Source organism: Cetorhinus maximus, chromosome 8, assembly GCF_964194155.1.
Source record: "Cetorhinus maximus chromosome 8, sCetMax3.hap1.1, whole genome shotgun sequence".
NCBI lineage: Eukaryota > Metazoa > Chordata > Chondrichthyes > Lamniformes > Cetorhinidae > Cetorhinus > Cetorhinus maximus.
The window spans coordinates 135,487,943-135,508,847 of record NC_135886.1 but is presented as its reverse complement, the minus strand read 5'-3'; positions in this window follow the sequence as shown (position 1 = coordinate 135,508,847).

The window sequence follows — 20,905 nt, the reverse complement described above, 5'->3', positions numbered from 1 at the left end:
TGAGGAAAGCATGGACTCTCATTGCATGGCACATTTACCCCATGATGTTAAATATGCATGGCATACTTCCATCTGTGAGTAGTTTCAGATTCTGAAATGACAATTTAAAAAAAAAAATTATGTTTCAGCTCTGGTACTGAAATTTTGTTCTGTTAAAGGATCAGATAAAAACATTGTGTTGAGGAGCAAGTATTTATTGTTGGCTGTAATTAAAAGTTGAGGTAATTGCTGTTATTGGCTGTTTAACAGCACTATAAAAAGACAGAGAATGCAGCATTAATTACAATTTTGGAGAGAATCTGGGTGCTGTAGACTTAGTCATTTATTTTAATTGCTTCTCGCTCTCCTCTTTCTTAAACACTGTTCATCCATGATAATCATTGGGTTGTTGTGACTGCTCGTCAATTACATGGAGAAGCAGGGTTTCTCGTGTTGAATTCACAAGCATCACTGCCCCTGCTCCTGCCACATGATGTTTCAATGAATGTTTTGACCTCTGACAGAGGGCTTAATGCCTTCAGTAAAGCACCTGCAAAATCTTACTTCTTTTTTGCTTTACAGCTCTTCCCTTCAATGAGAAGGAAAATAACACACATGCACACTCCGGCTTTGAGACTCTGTAATGAAAACCAAAGCTTTTCAGCCGAGCAAGTCACATTTGCTCCTTTCTTGTTGTCCTTGCCTTTATTCAAGTGAAAATTAAAACTCTGATGCCACTACTTTGATGCTCAGTCTTCTCATACCGACTTCCTGCTGTGTCCTAGATCTTAGCGTTAAAAGCAGCCACAAATAAACCATACCTGTAAAGACTATCTCTCTGAATTCAGTGCAAGTAATATTCTGCCGACTGACCAGTGGGATGATATATCATTGGTGTCGAAGGATATCCTTAATAATTTACATGTTGTACTGAAGAACAATTATTTTTACAATTTCAAAGTTTCTGTGGCTATTTATAACATCTGGTGTTTAAATGACCACACACATGACAACACGGTACTCAGATTCTGGTGGATTCATGGGGTTACTTTTCATTTTCTTGAAAGTACTGTCCAAATTTGACAAAGCCAGTTTAAAAGAAATTTAAATTCTACACCCAGGCTGTGGGTGTGGACAATGAGCATGATGCGATTTATTCATGAAGTCACTACATGACGGATTCTGAATTCTATTGTGGTGTCACAATATTATTTCACATTTTGCTCATTCACTCTAATTTCTCAGGTCCTTTTTCATGTGATTTACACTTGCCTTATTTAGAATATGTGCATGTATTAAACCACAGCTTCTTGATGCTTTGAGAATCAGTGATTTTACTGTCAAGAGTGCTACTTGTAAATGTCATTCTGCTAAGTGATATTCCATTTGTTATAACACCGAATGGACTCTCTAGTGCACGGTGAGTCAATAGGCAAGATGATTGAAATAAATACACATAGCAAATAATGTCTGAGCAAGATCCGAAGGGAATTGTCACTGTTTAGTCCGTTATCTGTGCAATATGCTGCATTTTGCGAAATTTGTCTTACTGAGAATTTGACCCCTTGAGCTTGCTCTGCCATTCAATAAGATCATGGCTGACATTTGACCTTAACCGCACCTTCCCTGATATTCCCATGTCCCTGATTCCTTTGGTGGCGAAATAACTTGTTAAGATCCGAATAGGGATCGATGACTTTTAAAAAGGTATTTGAATTTCTAGTGACCGACTGGAAGGATCACACAACAAGATATCAAGTTTCAAGACTTTTACTGTAATAAACAAACTAAAAACATGATTGACTCAATACTATTTTGTAGGCGATTTAAACCCGAGACTACAGAAAAGTATCCCCCATTTAACTTTTAAAACAACCGAAAATTCCCCTCCACCATTAGACATTACTCTGCCCCTTAAGTGTACACTTTGTTCTCCTGGAACCAGTCCAAAATTATTCTTCACTCCTGAGGTCTTGCTTCCTTTTTCTTTCCTGACTGGATAACTTCTAATCCCGGAACTGACTTTCTTGGTGAATGTTACCCTGGAGATTCCTCCTCTAGCCAAAACTAGGTGAATCTTCCAGCCTCATTTAAATCTTCAAGAACTTGAGCCCTTCAATCTGAGCATGAGCTTCCATCCATATTCTTCATGGTGAATAATAGTCACTATTGTCTCTGTTACAGGCGCAAGACTGGTTGCCTTTGTCTCGCTGTTCTCTCTTTCTCTCTCTCTCTCAGATTTTTGCAGACTGTCATGTTTTTGTGGGTTTCAGGAACACCTTAAGAAACCTGCAACCCAGCCCTACAATGGTTTTGTATGGACTTCAAGCCACCCAAGCCTGTTGTCGGATAGAATTCAGAGCAGGTCACATGACCCTCTTCATTCCTCCACATTACCCTAAATAAAAGAGACAATCCCAAAACATAACAAGCTTATAAACGTCATATTTGAAACAATCTCCATTTTAAATATATTCAATGACTGAGCATCCACAGCTCTCTAGGGTAGAGAATTCCAAAAATTCACATCCTTATGAGTGAAGAAATTTCTCGCACCAGTTCTAAATGGTCAACCTCTTATTCTTAGATTGTGACCACCCCCCCCTTGAATTCTAGACTCTCCAGCCAGAGGAAACTGGCTCTCAGCATCTACCTTGTCAATCCCTCTAAGAATTTTATATGTTTCTATCAGATCACCTTCATTCTTTAATCTCCAAACAACATGGACCCATTCTACTCAATCTCTCCTCCAAGGACATCCCTCTGATCCCAGGTATTAATCCAGTGAAGATTTGTTGCACCCTCTATGAGTCAGTTATCTCTTTCCCTCGGTACAGGGACTAAACGGTACACAGTACCCCAGGTGTGGTCTCACCGAAGTTCCTTATAATTGCAGTAAGACTTCCTTACTCTTAAGGCACATGAATAGTAAAAGGGTGGTAAAAGGAGGAGTAGGGCCAGTTAGGGGCCAAAAAGGGGGTTTACGCACAAAAGCTGAAGGGCCTAGCTGAGGTACTAAATGAATACTTTGCATCTGTCTTTACCAAGGAAGAAGATGCTACCCAGGCCATGGTTAAAGAGGATGTAATTCAGACACTAGAATGGTTTAAAATTGATAAGAATGAAGTATTAGATAGGTACCCAGACTGGATGAGGTCCATCCAAGGATAATGAGGGAAGCGAGAGTGGAAATTGAGGAGGCACTGGTAATTTTTCAATCTTTCTTAGATTCGGGGGTGGTGCCAGAGTACTGGAGAATTGCAAATGTTGCGCTCCTTTTCAAAAAACAATCTAAGGAAAAGCCCAGCAACGACGAGCTAGTCAGTTTAACCTCAGTGATGGAGAAACTTCTAGAAACAATAATTCAAGACAAAATTTATAGTCACATGAACAAATACAGGTTGAGAGTGTGGTTAATAAAGCATACAATATCCTAGGCTTTATTGATAGGGGCATAAAGTACAAAAGCAGCGAGATAACGCCAAAGTTGTATAAGACACTAGCTCGGCCTCAGCTGAAGTATCTGGTGCCACACTTGAGGAAAGATGTGAAGGCTTTAGAGAGAGTGCAGAGAAGATTCATGAGAATGGTTCCAGTGATGAGGAACTTCAGTTATGAAGATAGATTTGAGAAGTTAGGAGTGTTTTCCTTGGAGAAGAGAAGGCTGAGAGGAGATTTGATAGAGGTATTCAAAATCATGAGAGGTCTGAACAGGGTAGATAGGGAGAAACTGTTCTCACATGAAGGATTGAGAATGAAAGGGCACAGATTTAAAATAATTGGCAAAAAGAAGAAAAAGCGATATGAGAAAAAGCTTTTTCACCCAGCAAGTGGTTAAGGTTTGGAATGCACTGCCTGAGAGTGTGATGGAGGCAGGTTCAATCAAAGAATTCAAAAGGAAATTAGACAGTTATCTGAAAAGGAAGAATAAGCCTGCAGAGGACAGGTCCCTGCATATGAACATATGTTGCTTCTAGCAAGCAATATGTCCAGACATTGCGCCTTTTTTGAATAAACAAAAGGACAGGGGACAATAGCTCACCTGGTGCTTTCTCCATAGCAATATCTCGAAATCAGAGCTGACTCGCCAAGGAATGAGGATCCCTTTTCTCATGCAGTATAAATTGTTGTTGCCTTTGAAATTTGGCATTCTTGTATCTGTCCTGATGAGTGCAAGATGACAAACTTTGAAAGCATGCCTGTTTTTTCAGAAATTTGCGACTCTCTCACATTTTAAAAAATATTCTCCTTTTCCATACTTCTCACCAAAGTGGATCATTTCATACTTCCTCACATTACACTGCATCTGCCACCTTCATGCTCACTCACTTAGGAATCTTTAGCTGAAACAGATTTAGAAGGTAAGGGATAATTGTACCAAAATGTGCAGACATAATTCAGTCCCCATTTGTAAGTCATACATTCTGTCCTTATTTTTATGTAATATTTTGAAGTGATATGTTATTGGTTAAATTCTAAAATCTGTGGGACCTACGAAAGCCCATAATCTATGCTAATACTCTTGTGCAGTACTGAAGGAGTGCTGCTCTGGTAGCATTGCTATGTTTCAGATGAGAATTCAAAGTGAAGCCTCCGTCTGCCCTCGCATGGAAAAGATTCCATGGCACTAGTCAAGGAAGAGTACTTTGATTCTCCCTGGTATCCTGGTCTATATTTATCTCTTAACTGAAACCTAAACCAGATAAACTGGTCAATGTTGTACTGTTTGTGGGAGTTTGCTATGCGCAATTTAGCATTTGCTACATTACAACAGTGACTACACTTCAAAAAGCATTTACTTGACTGTGAACCACTTTGGGACATCCTGTTGTGAAAGGTGCCATAGAAATGCAAGTCCTCCTTTATTTTTCTTTCTTTCAAGACAGTAGACCTGGCTGGAATAAAAGATGGGAGATGCACCAATAAAGCTTTGCATTGCCACAGGGTTTTCTTGTTTAATTGACAATCTGGGGTTCTTTTCCCTAAAAAAATAGAAGGCCGAGGGGTTTTTTGTGACAGAGATCTTTAAAATTTTCAAGGAGTTTGATAGCATGGATGTAGAAATGCTTCCACTTGTGGAGCAACCAAAAACTACAGCCATAAATGCCAGATAGTCACTAATGAATCCAATGGGAAATCCAGGGGAAACCTCTTTTCTCAGGGAGTGGTGAGAAAATGGAACTCGCTACCACAAGGGGTAGCTGAAGTGACTAGCCTAGATGCATTTAAAGGGATACTAGGTGGGTGAGGGAGGAAGGAATAGAAGGTTATGCTGATAAAGCGGGATTAATTCAGGTGGGGAGGAGGCTTGCGTGGAGTTAAAAGTGGCATAGGCTCTTTAGACCAAATGTCCTGCTTTTGTGCTGCAAACTCTATGTAAGCCAGCGTGCTTTGAACTATCTGTTTATTTTATTTCAGCCCCAAACCATTTATACCAGAAAGGCATTCTTCTCATGTGTCTCTATGCCAACAACAGAGAATCAGTGAGCACTGAGCACACACAATGAAATTTACTATTTCAAGGTGTTGTTGAGGGAGGTTGCATTATGGTTAGATTGGTTATGAATCTTGACTTGAGTCTCTGTACAGATAAAGCTACACAGCTGAAAAACCTGATTGATTTATCAAGAGTAAAGGGAGCAGAGTAAATATAAATCTAGGTTATTGATATTCTGAGAGCATATGTTCCCTAGAGAATGAAAGGGATTATTTCATGTTATAATTTAGCCCAACAATTATCTCCCTACTTCCTCCCCCTCATGGATCCTCCTAGTAATGATCATCCTAGTAATGGAAACACCAACCAAGTGAACACAAAACCATCAGTGATATTTCATTCAGTACATGGTACACTGCAGTGTTGGACATCTATAAGGTCAGTATTCCTCACTCAGAACTACAGGATGCCCTGCAGCAATTTGGCAAGGCTTCTTCAATGACAGCTGGCAAACCTGCAATGTCCACAAGGACAAGGGCAGCAGACGCATGGGAACATCACCAGCTCCAAGCTCCCCTCCATGTCACGCACCATCCTAACTTGGAAATATGTCACCATTCTTTCGTTGTCGTGTGGGCCAAATCTTAGAGCTCCCTCACTAGAAGTACTGTGGGGGTACATTCACCACATGAACTGCAGTGGCTCATCAACCACCTTCTCAAGGGCAATTAGGGATGGGCAATAAATGATGGCCTTGTCAGTGACAGCCACATACTGGGAATGAATTAAAGAAAAAAATAATTTGACTCTACTTTTGTGAGGCATTTCATATGGCACACAACTGAGGGTGGGCAACATATATTGCTTATGTGAGTGGTGCACGACAGTGACGTGCTGGAATTGAAGAGTGGTAATCGTGATTGTACTACTGGGTGATTTTTAAAATAAACAAAAAAAAACAACTTTAAAAATTATTTCCTCTTGTAGCTTGAAATCAAGAACAAAGCAACATAATCTTAATATTAGAGTTAGGCCAATCAGGAACAGAATCAAGAAGCATTTTTTCACACAAAGGATAGTGGAAATTTAGAATCCTACCCCCTCCCACCATCCCCTGTCCCCCAACAGACTAGTAGATGCTGGGGGATAATTGGAACTTTCAAGACTGTGGTCAATAGATTTTTGTTTAATAAGTGCATCAAGAGTTAGGGAGAAAAGGTGCATCTTGAGGTATGAATCCGCTGTGTTCTCATTGAACAGTGGAGATTCAGAGGGGGCTAAATGACTTACTTCTCTTTCTATGTTCCTAATCATGTATGTTTCTGTTTATTAGGATTTTATTCCCTCTGTGACAATCGATTTTGTTCTCCATTTCAAAATAGATTACATTAACTTAAATATATATTTACACATTAGCAGAGTTTTGGTGGGAGTTTGGGGTGGGGGGGGGTGGTGGGTGAGTGCAGGGAGGGTGGATTTCCCCCACCATCTTTTAGTCAGAACATCTCTGATGATAATATGCCTATTATCAAAATTAGTGTTCAACCAACTGGGAAAAGACGAGCCATTAAAGATGTTATGACTGAGCAAATTGACATCAACTACATCTTAACACACAACACATTAGCAAAAGAACACCAATGAATGAGACATTTTCTAATGGCCCTGTCAATTTGTCACCTATGTGCAGTCAGGAATGTGTCCAAGTCCTGAATGCAGGACTAAACAAATAAATAAATTACAATTTTATCTTCGTTGATTGCCCATATTGTAAATGCCGAGGATGTTGTTAGTATTCAGTAAGTGGTGTAAGGGGCAATTTGCTGATAGTTAATTCCTTTTTGGCCACAGAATCACCTGTCTCAAAGTCATCTCCCGCAGTGCGGACAAATAGAACTATCAGAGCAGAAATGAAGCATGATAATCGAGCAGGGTAGGAGAGACGAGCAAAGTGGACCTAAATAGGGCATTTGTTACAAAAATATGGCAACTGGGATGCTAAATATTTGATTTTGCAGTTATTTTTAAGACTCGTGTAACTTAATCGTATCTAATTTACTCTTCCAGGCAATCACTGTCTAGTTTAACGGGTTTTCTCTTAGGCTAATGAAGTTCAAAATATTTGCAGTGAAAACAGCTGGAGCCATTTTAAGGACATTTGAAGGTGCAATGGTGACTTGTGTACTTGAAGAGGAGGGCTACTTTAATCTCAATATGGAGTTGTCACTCTGTGTCACTGCGAATGCAACAGACATTAAAAACTGAGAAGTGGTCAGACTAAAACAGCAATTTCGTATCATTCAGACAAAACATTTCTACCCTTGATGTATGAATGGCATCTTTGCTGCTCAAAGTGTCTTTAGCTGTTCTGCCCCATAAATATTCTGCATCATTCCACCCTCTGCAGGCTCTCTGAATAACAAGGCATTCACACAACCTTCCTTTGAGACATCTTTTCCGCAGCGCAATCTTCTCTGGTAAAAAAATATTGACTTGACAAAGATACTTGAAAGTATTAATTTCCTTGAATTATGGAAATGAAGAGCACTCATGCCAGAAAAATTATACTGCCTGTCTCCCAACTTAAGTACGACCCACAATCAAGAGAATCATGACTGGTTTATCTGATCAGTGCATCTTAGCTGTCCGGTCACCTCCTGACTGAATGAACCCTATATCACTTGGAGGCTGCTAACACTACAGTTCATTTGTTTCTTTAATAGGGATGTAAACATTCCTACCATGTTTCTCACTTTATCTGTGAAAAATTGTCCAGATTTATTTTGAAGTAAAACTGGGATAATTACTCGGTACATGTTCAGGTATCTTTGCAACTGAGAGGAGGGCCTGGGTGATGGCAACTACCACACATTCTTCGTCAGATCTGGCTTCAGTATTTTTGCAACAGGTTCTGCTGGCTTAGATTTTCTAAATGACCTTGTTTTATTGCTGCTGTCTTCAAAGTAATATTAATCAGGAAATCCAAGCCACTGGTTTCTTTTTCCACTCTGCTGCCCTTCTCGCTCGTTGCCACGCAGTGGTGACCAGGCACCTTCCAACATCTCAGACAAATGGCCGAGATGAGACAGCTAGTGGACGCTTGTCTCCGGGCCATCCGATGGTGTGGGCCATCCCATCCGACACTGTTCTCTGTCAACATGCCCACATTGACGTTTTCAGCTGAAAGTCATTGGAAAACAAGCAGAGGATGGAACCAGATGACATTTCTTTGGCATTGCCTTCATTGGCAAAAACATTGTTCTGAATTTTCCCCGCATCGGGCAGGCTCTATGGGAGCGGGCGGGGATAGACGCACCGAGCGGCCTCTGGGAGATTGAAGCGCTTTTGAAAACAATAAATAAAAATCAATAAAAATTTAATTAAACATGTCCCCTCCTGTGACTGTGTCACATGAAATGGGAAGTGTTTTTATTTTTTGGGATAATTTTTTTATTTAATTCATAAAAGCTTTAGGAAACCTCATCCCGCTTGTGGATGAGGTTTCCTAAAAATTGTAAAGGCCGCTTGGCCCTTTCGCCTGCCCGCCAACCGTGAGGTTGGACGGCCAGCGTAAACTTGACATTAATGGTTTTGTTAATGGCCTTCATAGGCCTTTTAGTTATTGGCGGGTGTGCAGCCAGCTCTGGCGTGTCATTTTACACGCCCGTGTGTCAGGCCCGCCTCCACACACTGACTGAAAAATCCTGGTCATTGACTTGACAAAGATGTTTGAAATCATTAATTTCCTTGAATTATAGAAATAAAGAGCATTCATGCCAGAAGAATTATGCTGTCCCCCTCCCAGTTTAACCACAACCAAGAGAATGCTGACCGCTTTATCTGATCAGTGTACATTGGTTCCCCAGCTACCTGATCCAAGTTGAGGGCACTGAGGCCCATTATAGCTAGATGCTTTGTGGCATGAACTACAAGAACCATGGTCCACATGAATCATAGAATGGTTACAGCACAGGAGGAGGCCATTCAGCCCATTGTATCGGTATTGTCTCTCACCAAGAGCAATTAACCTCGTGGCAGACCGTTGCCCTTTCCCCGTAGTCCTGCAACTTTTCCTTTTTGATCACATTTTCTTTTGAAAGCTAAAATGGAACCTGCCTCCACCATATTCTCAGGAAGTGCGATCCAGATCCTAAACACTCGCTGCATAAAAAAAGATTTTTTCCTCATGTCGCCATTGCTTCTTCTGTCAATCATCTTAAATTGGTGTCTCTGGTTCTCGACCCTTCCACCAGTGGGAACAGTTTCCCCATATCTACTCTATCCAGACCCCTCATGATTTTGGATACCTCTATCAAATCTCCTCCCAACCTCCTCTTCTCTAAGGAGTGAGCCCCAAGCTCCTCCAATCTATCTTCATAACTGAAGTTCTTCATCCGTGGAACTATTCTTGTGAATCTTTTCTGCACTTTCTCTAATGTCTTCCCAGGCAGTGCTGTAGTGATATTGTCACTGGATTAGTATTCCAGAGACCCAGGGTAATGCTCTGGGGACCCAGGTTCAATTCCAACCATGGTAGATGGTTAAAATTTGAATTCTATAAAAATCTGCAGTTAGGAGTCTGGTGATGACCATGTTGTAAAAAAACCCATCTGCTTCACCAATGTCCTTTAGGGAAGGAAATCTGCTGTCCTTACCTGGTCTGGCCTACATGTGACTCCAAACCCACAGCAATGTGGTTGACTCTTAAATGCCCTCTGAACAAGGGCAATTAAGGATGGGCAATAAATGCTGGCCTAGCCAGTGATGCCTACATCCCATGAAAAAATAAATTAAAAATTCCTATTTGAACCGTTAGGTGTGCCCGATATCATTGACGATATCTTTTACAGGTATTGCTTTTTAATTTTAGAAATTGAAAAAAAAAACCCAGACAAATACCTGGAAGCTGGAAAGCCACACAGAATTAAGATAAAATCCAATTCCAAAGGTAACTTGTGTTTACTGGATAAGGTCAAAGTGAAAGGGTGAGAGTCATAAAATGGCAGGTGGACTTACTTTAGCTAAAGATCTGGAGACGTGACATCAAAGTTATTCCAGTAAAATGTATAAATTAGTCATGTGGTTTCCCAGAATTAAGGAAAGCTTTATCATTAAAATGTAGTTAATTTGCGTCTCTATCTGAGAACAGGCCCTGTGTGCCACGTTGTTATGGAGGTTAGTGAGATTCTTTGTTTTGAGTATATTTCTGTGAATTCAGTTAGGATATAGTCAGCAGGCAGGACCGGTTAATGTTTGGAAAAGCAGCTAAGAGACTGTGTCAGCTTTGGGTGTTATGTAGCTTGTAGCTCCTTGGAATTCAAGAGATAAAGCAAGACCTGAAGTACAGTAAATGCTCGGTCTATTGCTCATGACACAGCCAGCAATTGGGAGCTGGTATATAAGACAAAGTTAAAAAGCAGAAAATTACTGGAAGATTTGTTTATCTTGAAGCTAAAGGAAGAAATCTACAGTAAACCTCAGCGAAAGGCAGTTAACCTTGTTACAGTTGGAGTTCTGGAATAATCAGCTTGGTTGCAGTTTGAAACAACAGCAGTGGGCTATTGGAAACCAGTGGGGTGTCCTCTGATGTATTAAGTCACTGTGCAGGAGTCGCAGGGAGGCCCATGCTGAAGCTATGGAATCCAGAGCCATCAGTTTTGTAGAAGGGTCACTTAGCCAAAACCAAATGAAAGGACTCCATGAAATCTTGTACCTTGGAGAATAGCTGGAACACTGAAGAGAAATCTGGAGACCAGAACCTTTTGAGTTGGTCCAAGGAAAAGTGAAAGAACCTTCAAGATTTTGTAAAAAGGGAACTCTTGAGGGGAAGTAAAAAATAGAACTGAGTTTATCACATAAATCCTTATAACACATAGGGTAAAATGATGCATGGTGACTTCGGGCGGGACTCCCAATGTCACCGCGCCCGATTTAAATTTTCAGGTAGGCGGGAATGCAGCAAAATCAGCTGCGGGCCCGCCGACCTGTCAATGGCCAACTGAGGCCATTGACAGGGTCAATTAAGCAATTAAAGGACCTGCCCGTCCAACCTTAAGGTTGGCGGGCAGGCCAGGAGCCCCAGCGGGAACTAGAAAAAACATGAATTGAAACCTCATCCAAGGGCGGGATGAGGTTTCATGTAGGCTTTAAAAAGTTTTAATAAAGATTTTGTAAAAATTATGGACATGTCCCAACTCATGTGACTTTGTCACATGAGTGGACATAAGGGAATTTTTTAACTCTATTTTTAATATTTTTGAAAGTAGAGGCAATCTCCCTGAGGCAGCACTTAGCCTCAGGGAGATGAGTGCGCTCTTTCGTGTGCATGTGCGAAAGAGCGCACTCACGATTTTGGGATTCCTCCCCCCCACCGCCTGCACAGGGAGTGCATTGTGCTTCCGTGCGGACATCACGATGCGCAGGTCTTAATTTGCCCGCCCACATAAAATGGCGCCATGCCTCCAATTGTGGGCGCCGATCGGTAGCGCGCCCGTATGCGCCCGCCCATCAACTTCCCCCCCACCGATGGGGGTAAAATTCAGCGCATAGTGTTAAGATAATAATGCCTACTTTGTTTAATTCATTTTGGTAGTCAGTATAGTTTGTTTTTGTACAAAATTGTGAAATCTAGTGGCGTAGTTCTGTTGGTTAATTGATGGGTGTTTGAATTTTTTCTTTAAATGTTAATGGTTCCTTACTGGATCATAACAGAATGTTATACTTTTTGTTAACTTATTAAATTCTTCTACATCAGGGGAATCAAGTGTATAGAATTTTTTTATTCATGTGGGCATCACTGGCAAGACTGTCCATCCTTAATTACCCTCAACCGAGCAGTTGGCTAGTAACACTGCTATTCAAGAAAGGAGGGAGAGAGGAAACAGGGAACTAAAGGCCAGTTAGCCTGAAATCAGTCATCATGCAAATGTTGGAGTCTATTATTAAGGAACTTACTTGGTTTTATGAAAAGGAATTCATAACTAGTAGGGTAGATAAAGAGGAACAAATAGATATAGTATACTTGGATTTCCAAAAGGCATTCAATAAGGTGTCACATAAAAGGTTAATATCCTACATGAACTCTTGTAAGCAGTAAGGCCATGGTTAATGGTTAGACTGGTGTTCCCCTCACAAAATGCAAGAGTGAAAGATCCTGACAGTACATTAATTTCTCTGCTATTTTAAAAGACAATAATCCATGTATTTTAAATGGGTAAAAGCCTCTGTTCAGTAGTGGTGGAGGAACATTAAATGTACATTACCTGCCCATGTGCAATAGCCATAACTCCATGTTGTTATACTTCTATCCGCCCATACACTGTGACACAGTTCCTATGTCCTTCACAAATGTTGCTAGCAGCTCTTTCTCAGAAAAACCTGCTGTCAAACTCTCAAAGTACCATCTCTAACATTGCATTTCTCTGCAGTGCTATGAAGCACCATTGCCTCAAAATTATGCCCCCACCACCTCTTGTTCAATGCCCTCTAATAAGGCTTCTGGCCTGCCTTCAGCATAGAGCTCCCTGTAACTTTGTTTGAAAGAGCAGATTTTGTGTTTTAAAAAGGTGTTTTAGAGCCTGGTGAATAGTTTGGGCAAAATACGCAGTCAAAACGTGAGCGTTTTTGTACTTTTGCTTTGGGCTCCAATTTCTGCTCTTGGGTGCCAGCAGGATGTGACATCACATTCATCAACATCCTCTTTCAGGTCTTGTTAGTACAGGAAGGGTAACAGCTACAGCATGAACCTGATTTACCAGCTGTTTGCCAAGATTCCTGGGGTGAGAGAGGGGGCAAATTAGGCAGATCAGCCATGGTGGGGAGAACAAGGATCTGGGGCAAAATCTAATCTGTTGAATTTCCATTCAGTTTTTACAGAAACCCAAATTCCAATCTGAGAAACAAGTTGAGCCTTTTTATGCTCACATTCTAGACATATCATGTTGCTGCAAAATTACTTGTTACCTTTTTAACGTATTTATTTTAATTCCTTTGGCTTGTTTTCTCAGAATATTCTCCACCACCATGCCTAGAGGATAGGTCTATCTCCAAAGTCTAAGCCAGATTTGCTATGCATCTGGTGATTAGGAGATGACCAAGAGTGGCTCATGATAACTTTTATGTTTTCCTTCTCTCCTGTGACATTTGACATCTTCCTCTCAGCACCTCTGGTTGACTGAAGGCTAAAATCAACAACACAGTCATTTTTGATTCATCCTCTCCTTCCACCACCCACTGTCACGAAACTACTTTGTTCATGAAGTGCCCACAACTGCTCCCATCTATCCCAGCTTCTAACTTCCGTATTTACCCCCCTTCATGTTGTTATGCCATCAACCTGCCCATATGGGGAGATGGTGGCATAGTGTTATTGTCATTGGACTAGTATTCCAGAGACCCAGATGGTGAAAATTGAATTCAATAAAAATCTGGAATTAAAAGTCTGATGATGACTCAAAACAATTGATGACTGTCTGATTCACTAATGTCCTTTAGGGAAGGAAATCTGCCGTCTGTCCTACACATTGACTCCAGACCCACAGCAATGTGGCTGACTCTTAAATGCCCTCTGAACAAGGGCAACTAGGGGTGGGAAATAAATTCTGGTCAGTGACACCCACATTCTAGGAACAAATAAAAACAAAATACAGTGGCATAGTTCCTATGTCCTTTACAAATGTTGCTATCTGCCCTTCTCCAAAAAACCTGCTGCCAAACACTCAAAGTACCATCTCTATAATGCTGTGAAACATTGTTGCCTCAAAATTATGACCTCCACCACCTCTTGATAAATGTCTTCTGATTAGGCTTCTGGTCTATCTGCAGCATCAAGTTAACAGTGGTCAAACCCGTTGACGTGATTGTAACTGTGGCTCACTCTTCCTTCTCCATCTCTTTGTTGCCTTTGATACAGATGAATACTCTTCCAATTTCCCTTCTTTATGATCCATTTCTGTGGAACTTCTCTCTCAAAATTCCACTCCAATCTGTCAACGTAGGCATGCCTCCCTCCCTTTCCTCCCCCACCCCTACCTCTAATGGCTTCTCAATCTTCATGGTCACTTCTGGTGTAGCCAGGGTTCCATCCATGGTCTCCTCTTTTTCATCATTTGCACCCTGGACCTCAGTAATATTATCCAGAAACACAAGGTTAGGGTTAACATGTATTTGAACAGTACTCAGCTTTACCTCTCCACTGCTTCCTCCTCTGACCCTGTTTAATTAAACAACAACTTGCATTTGTATGACACCCTCAATGCAAAGCAAACAGATCACAAGGTGCTTCATAGAGCTGTAATTTGACAAAAAATTGATGCTGAGCCAAAGGAAGAGCTATTATGGAGGTTAGGGTTAGGGTTAGGGAGGTTGAGTGACAGCTCGGTCAAACAGACGGGTTTTAAAGAAGATCTTAAAGGTGGAGCATCAGCCATAGAAGTGGACGTCTTTAGGGAGGAAATTCCGGAGTGTGGGGTCTGGATCATTCCGTAGTCCAACATGTGAGCACAACAATAACTACTTGTATTTATATAGCACCTTTACATAGTAAAACACCCAAGGCACATCGCAAGAGCATTATCAAACAAAATCTCACACTGAGCCACAAACGGAAATATTAGGACAGATGACTGAAAGCTTGGTCAAAGACAAGGAAGTGTCTTAAAGGAGGAAAGAGTGGTAGAGAGAGGAAAAGGTTTAGAAGAGAATTCCAGTGCTTAGGGCATCAGTAACTAAAGGCATGGCCACCAATGTCAGAGACATTAAAATGGGGATACTCAAGAATAGCACAGATGTCTAGCAGAGTTGTGGCAAGGCCATGGTAAGTACAGTGCCATGCTACATCCCAGAGCTCAACATCTGTACTGTCTTTCAAATACATCAGTCTGTAAATCTTTTAATAACTTCTGACTTACACAGTCTTCTGGTTCCCTTATCGCATACTTTAGAGCGGAGCCAAAATATTACCAACACAGTTCTTAACTGGACGAATCACATCGCACACCTTATTCATTGTCAACACAACAACTTCTTTTTATCTAACACCTTTAACCTAATAAAATATACCAAGGCGCTTTGCAGGAAGAGCAAAATTTGATACCAAGTTATTAAATTCCCATATATAAAAACAAAAAATTACTGCGGATGCTGGAAATCCAAATCAAAAACAGAATTACCTGGAAAAACTCAGCAGGTCTGGCAGCATCGGCGGAGAAGAAAAGAGTTGATGTTTCGAGTCCTTGGTCTGTCCGCAAGAAAGACCCAAACCTCCCTGTCGCTTGCCATTTTAACACTCCACCCTGTTCTCTTGCCCATATGTCTGTCCTTGGCTTGCTGCATTGTTCCAGTGAAGCCCAACGCAAACTGGAGGAGCAGCACCTCATCTTCCGACTAGGCACTTTACAGCCTTCCGGACTGAATATTGAATTCAACAACTTTAGATCTTGAACTCCCTCCCCCATCCCCACCCCCTTTCCATTTCTTCCCCCTCCCTTTTGTTTTTTCCAATAATTTATATAGATTTTTCTTTTCCCATCTATTTCCATTATTTTTAAATCTATAACTGTAATACTCTGTCAGTCTTTCCACCCCAACCCCACTAGAGCTGTACCTTGAGTGTCCTGCCATCCATTCTTAATTAGCACTTTTCTTAGATAATATCACCACCTTTTACACATCTTTGTTCCTTTGTCTGTGACATCTTTTGATTATCTGCTCCTACCACTGCTTGCTTGTCCCTACAACCACCCCCACCCCAACTTCTCTCCACCCCCCCTCCCCCCCCACCCCCCCCCCCACCTTAAACCAGCTTATATTTCACCCCTCTTCTAACTTTACTCAGTTCTGCTGAAGGGTCATGAGGACTCGAAACGTCAACTCTTTTCTTCTCCACCGATGCTGCCAGACCTGCTGAGTTTTTCCAGGTAATTCTGTTTTAGTTTTATATAATTCCCATATTGGACAGAATTTTTGTTAGCCTGAGGAGGCAGAACCAGAGGCGAGAGGGCCTGTAATTTCACACTATTGGCCAAGGTGCAGGTCTCCCACAATGGACCTGTCTCCCAGCCATTTTCAATTCCTGGAGAATTGGGAAAGGGGATGAGGCTACCCAACTGCAGATGGTGGGTAGCCAATTAGGCCAGTTAAAGGGGCTATTAAGGCTACTCAGTGTTAATGTTGCAATCCTGTCGCAATGAAGCACATGCCCTAGTTTTAAGTGAGAACAGCTGTCACTAACTGGGGAAAGTTTAGGGCATTACTCTTAAGTATGTATAAGGACTCGGTTCCACCTGCGGAGGGGAAAGGAAAAGGGAGTCTGTGCCTGTGTTCTCTGGGTATTGTGAATAAACCTATGTTAAGGAAAGACTGGCTCCACATTCTTCATTTACTCAGTGAATGAGCAGCAAATTCTAAGACTCAGCAGAAGCCAAATGGAATTTTCCAGTTGTCACAGGGACTACCCCTCCTTTCCCCCCATCCCCCTCCCTTTAAGGCTGAAACATGGCAGAGGGATGAAGTTGCCCTCCCAATGGAAGAATGGGAGCAGTGGAGGCCAGCACTCTATCCACCCAGGGAACCCCCTAGACCCCACCCTGTACCCAACATGTCCACAGGGTCACAACTGCGGCCACCGACTCCTCCACAACGATGACCTGGCAGCTTTTGAATTAAAAAATTTATAAAGAGGGTGCCTCAATTTTGAGGTGTCCTCTCTTTCCAATCTACATCAGCAGTGCCCATTTCTGATGGTGGGGCTTTGAGTCCTCAGTCCTGGAGAGCCTTCAATTGGACCTCCAACCTCAGGAAATCACCAGCCGTCCTTAATTGGAGGGCAACCATGCTGCTTGTCCATAATTGGCCTTTCCGTTAAAAATCGCATCATCATCAGGCCCTGGTGTGATGTCAGGTTGGAGCCTGGAAATGCAGACACGTCAGGATCCCAACTGCAGAACAAAAATTCATCCTATTAAGGCAGATGGACAAAAGCCCAAAAGCTTGGCCAAAGTGTGAGGTTTTAAGGAGCACCTTAAAGGTGGAGAGAGAGGTATGGGGGTTTAGGGAGGGAACTCCAGAGTTCAGGGCTTTGGCAGCTGAAGGCACGGTCACCAATGGCGGAGTGATTAAAAATAAGATGTTCAAGGGGCCACAGTTAGAGGAGGGCAGATATCCCATGGGGTTGTGAGGCTGGAGGAGATTACAGAGCTAGGGAGGGGAAAGGCTATGGAGAAACTTGAAAATAAGGACAAGAAGTTTAAAATGAATAGAGTGCTTGACCAGGATCTAATGTAGCTCAGTGAACACTGGGGTGACAGGGGAATGGGACTTGGCACAAAAAAGGGCACAGGCAGCAGATTTTTGGATGACCTCAAGTTTACAGAGGGTAGAATGTAGGAGGCCTGCTAAAGGTGAGGTTGGGATTGTCAAGTCTACAAGTAACATAGGCATGGATGAAGGTTTCAGTGGCAGATGAGCTGAGGCAGGGGCGGTGTCAGATGGTGTTACAGAGGTAGAAGTAGACAGACTTAGTAAAGGTGTGGATATGTGGTCGAACCTCACCTTGCAGCTAAATATAACACCAAATTTGTGACCAGTCTAATTTCAGCCACGACCAGTCTGGTTCAGCCTCTGGCAGTTGCCAGGCAGAGATGAAGTCGATAGCTAGGGAACAATGGGGCGGGAATTTCCACACCGGCCCTCCGCTGGGACCCTCCTCTCCTGCCGCAAGTCAATGGACACCTGGCTGGGGCACCGCCTCGCCCATGGCGGGTCTCGTCCACGGCGGGTCTCGCCAACGGCGGGTCCTACCCGGGACAGGGCCAGGAAAATCCCGACCAATGTTTACAACAGGATCCAACGGCAATGGCTTCAATCTTTTCAATGGACAGGACTTTTAGTTCAGTTTAGCACGAAATGAAAGCTCCCTGAAGGCGGAGAGCTGCCTCAGGGAGCTGAAGAATTTAAATGCAAAAAATAAAGATTTTAAAAACTGGGAAAAAAATGCCCACGCGTCAGAATCAGTCACCGGAACATACGGATGATGAAAATTCTGTCCAAGCATTTTTATTTTTTTAAATTAATATCGGAAACCTCATCCCGCCTGTGGAGGAGGTTTCCTGAAAAATGCAAAGGCCGCCTGGTCGATTGGCCGGCCCGCCAACCGTAATGTTGGATGGGCAATGATAAATCTCAGTTAATTACTACTTTAATGGCCTTAATAGGCCTCTTAATTGTCAGCGGGCGCGCTGCCGATTCTCACGCATGCCCGCCGACCGAAATATCGCCCAAGTGCGCGATGACATCTGGACGCTCGCTCGACGCCATCATGCGCTATTTCACACTCGAGCGTGTCGGGCGCGCACCCGCACTCCAAGTGATAAGTTCTGCCCAGTGTCTCCAATATTTGATTGGAGTTAATTTCCACTCACCCACTCCTGGGTGTCTGGCAAGCAGTCTGATAATTTCTAGACAGTGGAGGAGTCGGAGAGGTGGTGGTGAGGTAGAGCTGGATGTCATCAGCATATAATCTGAAAACTAGTGCTGTGTGGATGAGGTATAGGTGGGGACCAAGGATGGTGCCTTGGGGATGCGAGAGTATGCATTAGGGGAATTGGGAGAGGTTGTTGCATTTATTTCTCTGGCTACTTCCTAACTTTTAGAAGTGAAGAGTGATTTACACAAATCAAGAAATGAGGAAACATCGGCAGATTCACACCATCTTTGTCAGGCCCTTTTGTATTGTATTTTTATTATGACTGTTTTTTTCTCCCCTGTTTACTGTTGATTGGGCCACACAGCCCAATATAAAGCTCCACAGCTAACATCAGTATTCAAATTAGATTTACATCTCTTGGAAAATGTAGCTCTGGGCACCAATAGAATTATACGGAGAATTAAATTCAGAGGAAAAAGAATCCAATTGTGAGCCAAGTATAATTTATATTAATGTGGGAGGAGGTTCGAAGCTGTAATCAAGTGAAAACTTGCAATCTGATTTGCAGTGATTTAATGGTTTTCTTCAAGCTATCGTCCCCTGGGCAATTTGTTTCCATTCATGTATCTGAATGTATTTAGATGCTGTTGCTTTATACTCGTTCCTGGAATTAAAAATGCCTTGTACTGACCTAGCAGGTGCAGATACATTTGGCTTAGGTCCAGCATATAAAATAAAAGCTCAGTAGGGTTCCTATTATGGTGATCTGCCTATTTCCAATAACTGTTGCTTTTGTTTAATAAGTTGCCAAAAAAAAAAAGAGGGTTGAACGCTAATCTGCTCTGAAAAGAGCCAGGTTCAAACTACTTACTTCTAAAACTAAATTCTGCTTGAAAACATCTCAGTGACTACAGATTTTTCTCATTTTAGGATTTCTTGCTGTGTCTCAAACTCTCGCAGACACCTGGCTTCATTCTCTTCTGACTGTATTTTCTATCCTTTTTTTTTATACGCCATCAATGAGGTGATTTTGCACAGCACTTCGCAGACATGAACTTTGAGAGAAAACTAATTTAGTTCAAACACACAAAATGCCCTAAATTGCATTTCATGAAATTCCATGTAAACTCCTTAGTAGGACTCGTTTGCCACCCCCCCACCCCCCACAACAGTTTAGTACTATTGCAACATTGCTTCATAACAATGTCTATTCAGAGTTATTAATCCATACTCTTAATTTTAGAGAGATGCTACTGGAACTCTTGTAAGAACCCGGTATGTGTTTGTAGTTTTTCATGTTTAACACAGTGGCAGTTGGAACAATGGGTGGAATCATCCCAGATTTGCACTAAGTGCGGTAGCGGGCGTGAAAAATGTCATTTTACCCCGTGGCCACAATGGTGGGTTTTCGTGCTGCATTGTCCCGTTCCTGGCATGTCCCGCTTCATTAATAATGCATGCTCGGGAAATACTCCGGATCGCTGGCGGGACATCCTCTGATTCGCTTACCCCAATGACACCTCAGGACTAATAATCTGGGCGCCATGTTTAAAGGATGCCCCTGCACAGAGCTAGCATTCCCTAAGCTGCTGGAAAGTTATGGCTGCCAAAGGGAGGAAATGTGCTGCCCCCAAATTTAGCCACGCCTCCCTCGGGCACCTACTGGGCGCAGCGGAGGCCTGACGTGAAGACCTCTACCCCTGCTCTGTGCGAAGACCAACAAGCAAAGTCACCGGTCCATCATAGGAGGCGGTGATAGCGGTGGTGAGCACTAACACCCTTCAAAAGAGGACAGCTACCCAGTGCCAAAAGAGGGTGAATGATCTCCTCCGTTCCACCAGGGTAGGTCACTCTTCTCATCACTCTCAACTCACACACTCACAAACCCCTCACACATCCACAGGGATCTCACTCACTGCCAGCTCAAGGGACATCACCCATTCACTCTCACACGCACACTTTCATCTGCCCTGCGGACTGTGTCCTCATCCCATCCATGGCACCACTCATCACCCACACATGCCAGGCATCCTTCTTATCTGGCTTGGGACGTGTCCTGCTGACAC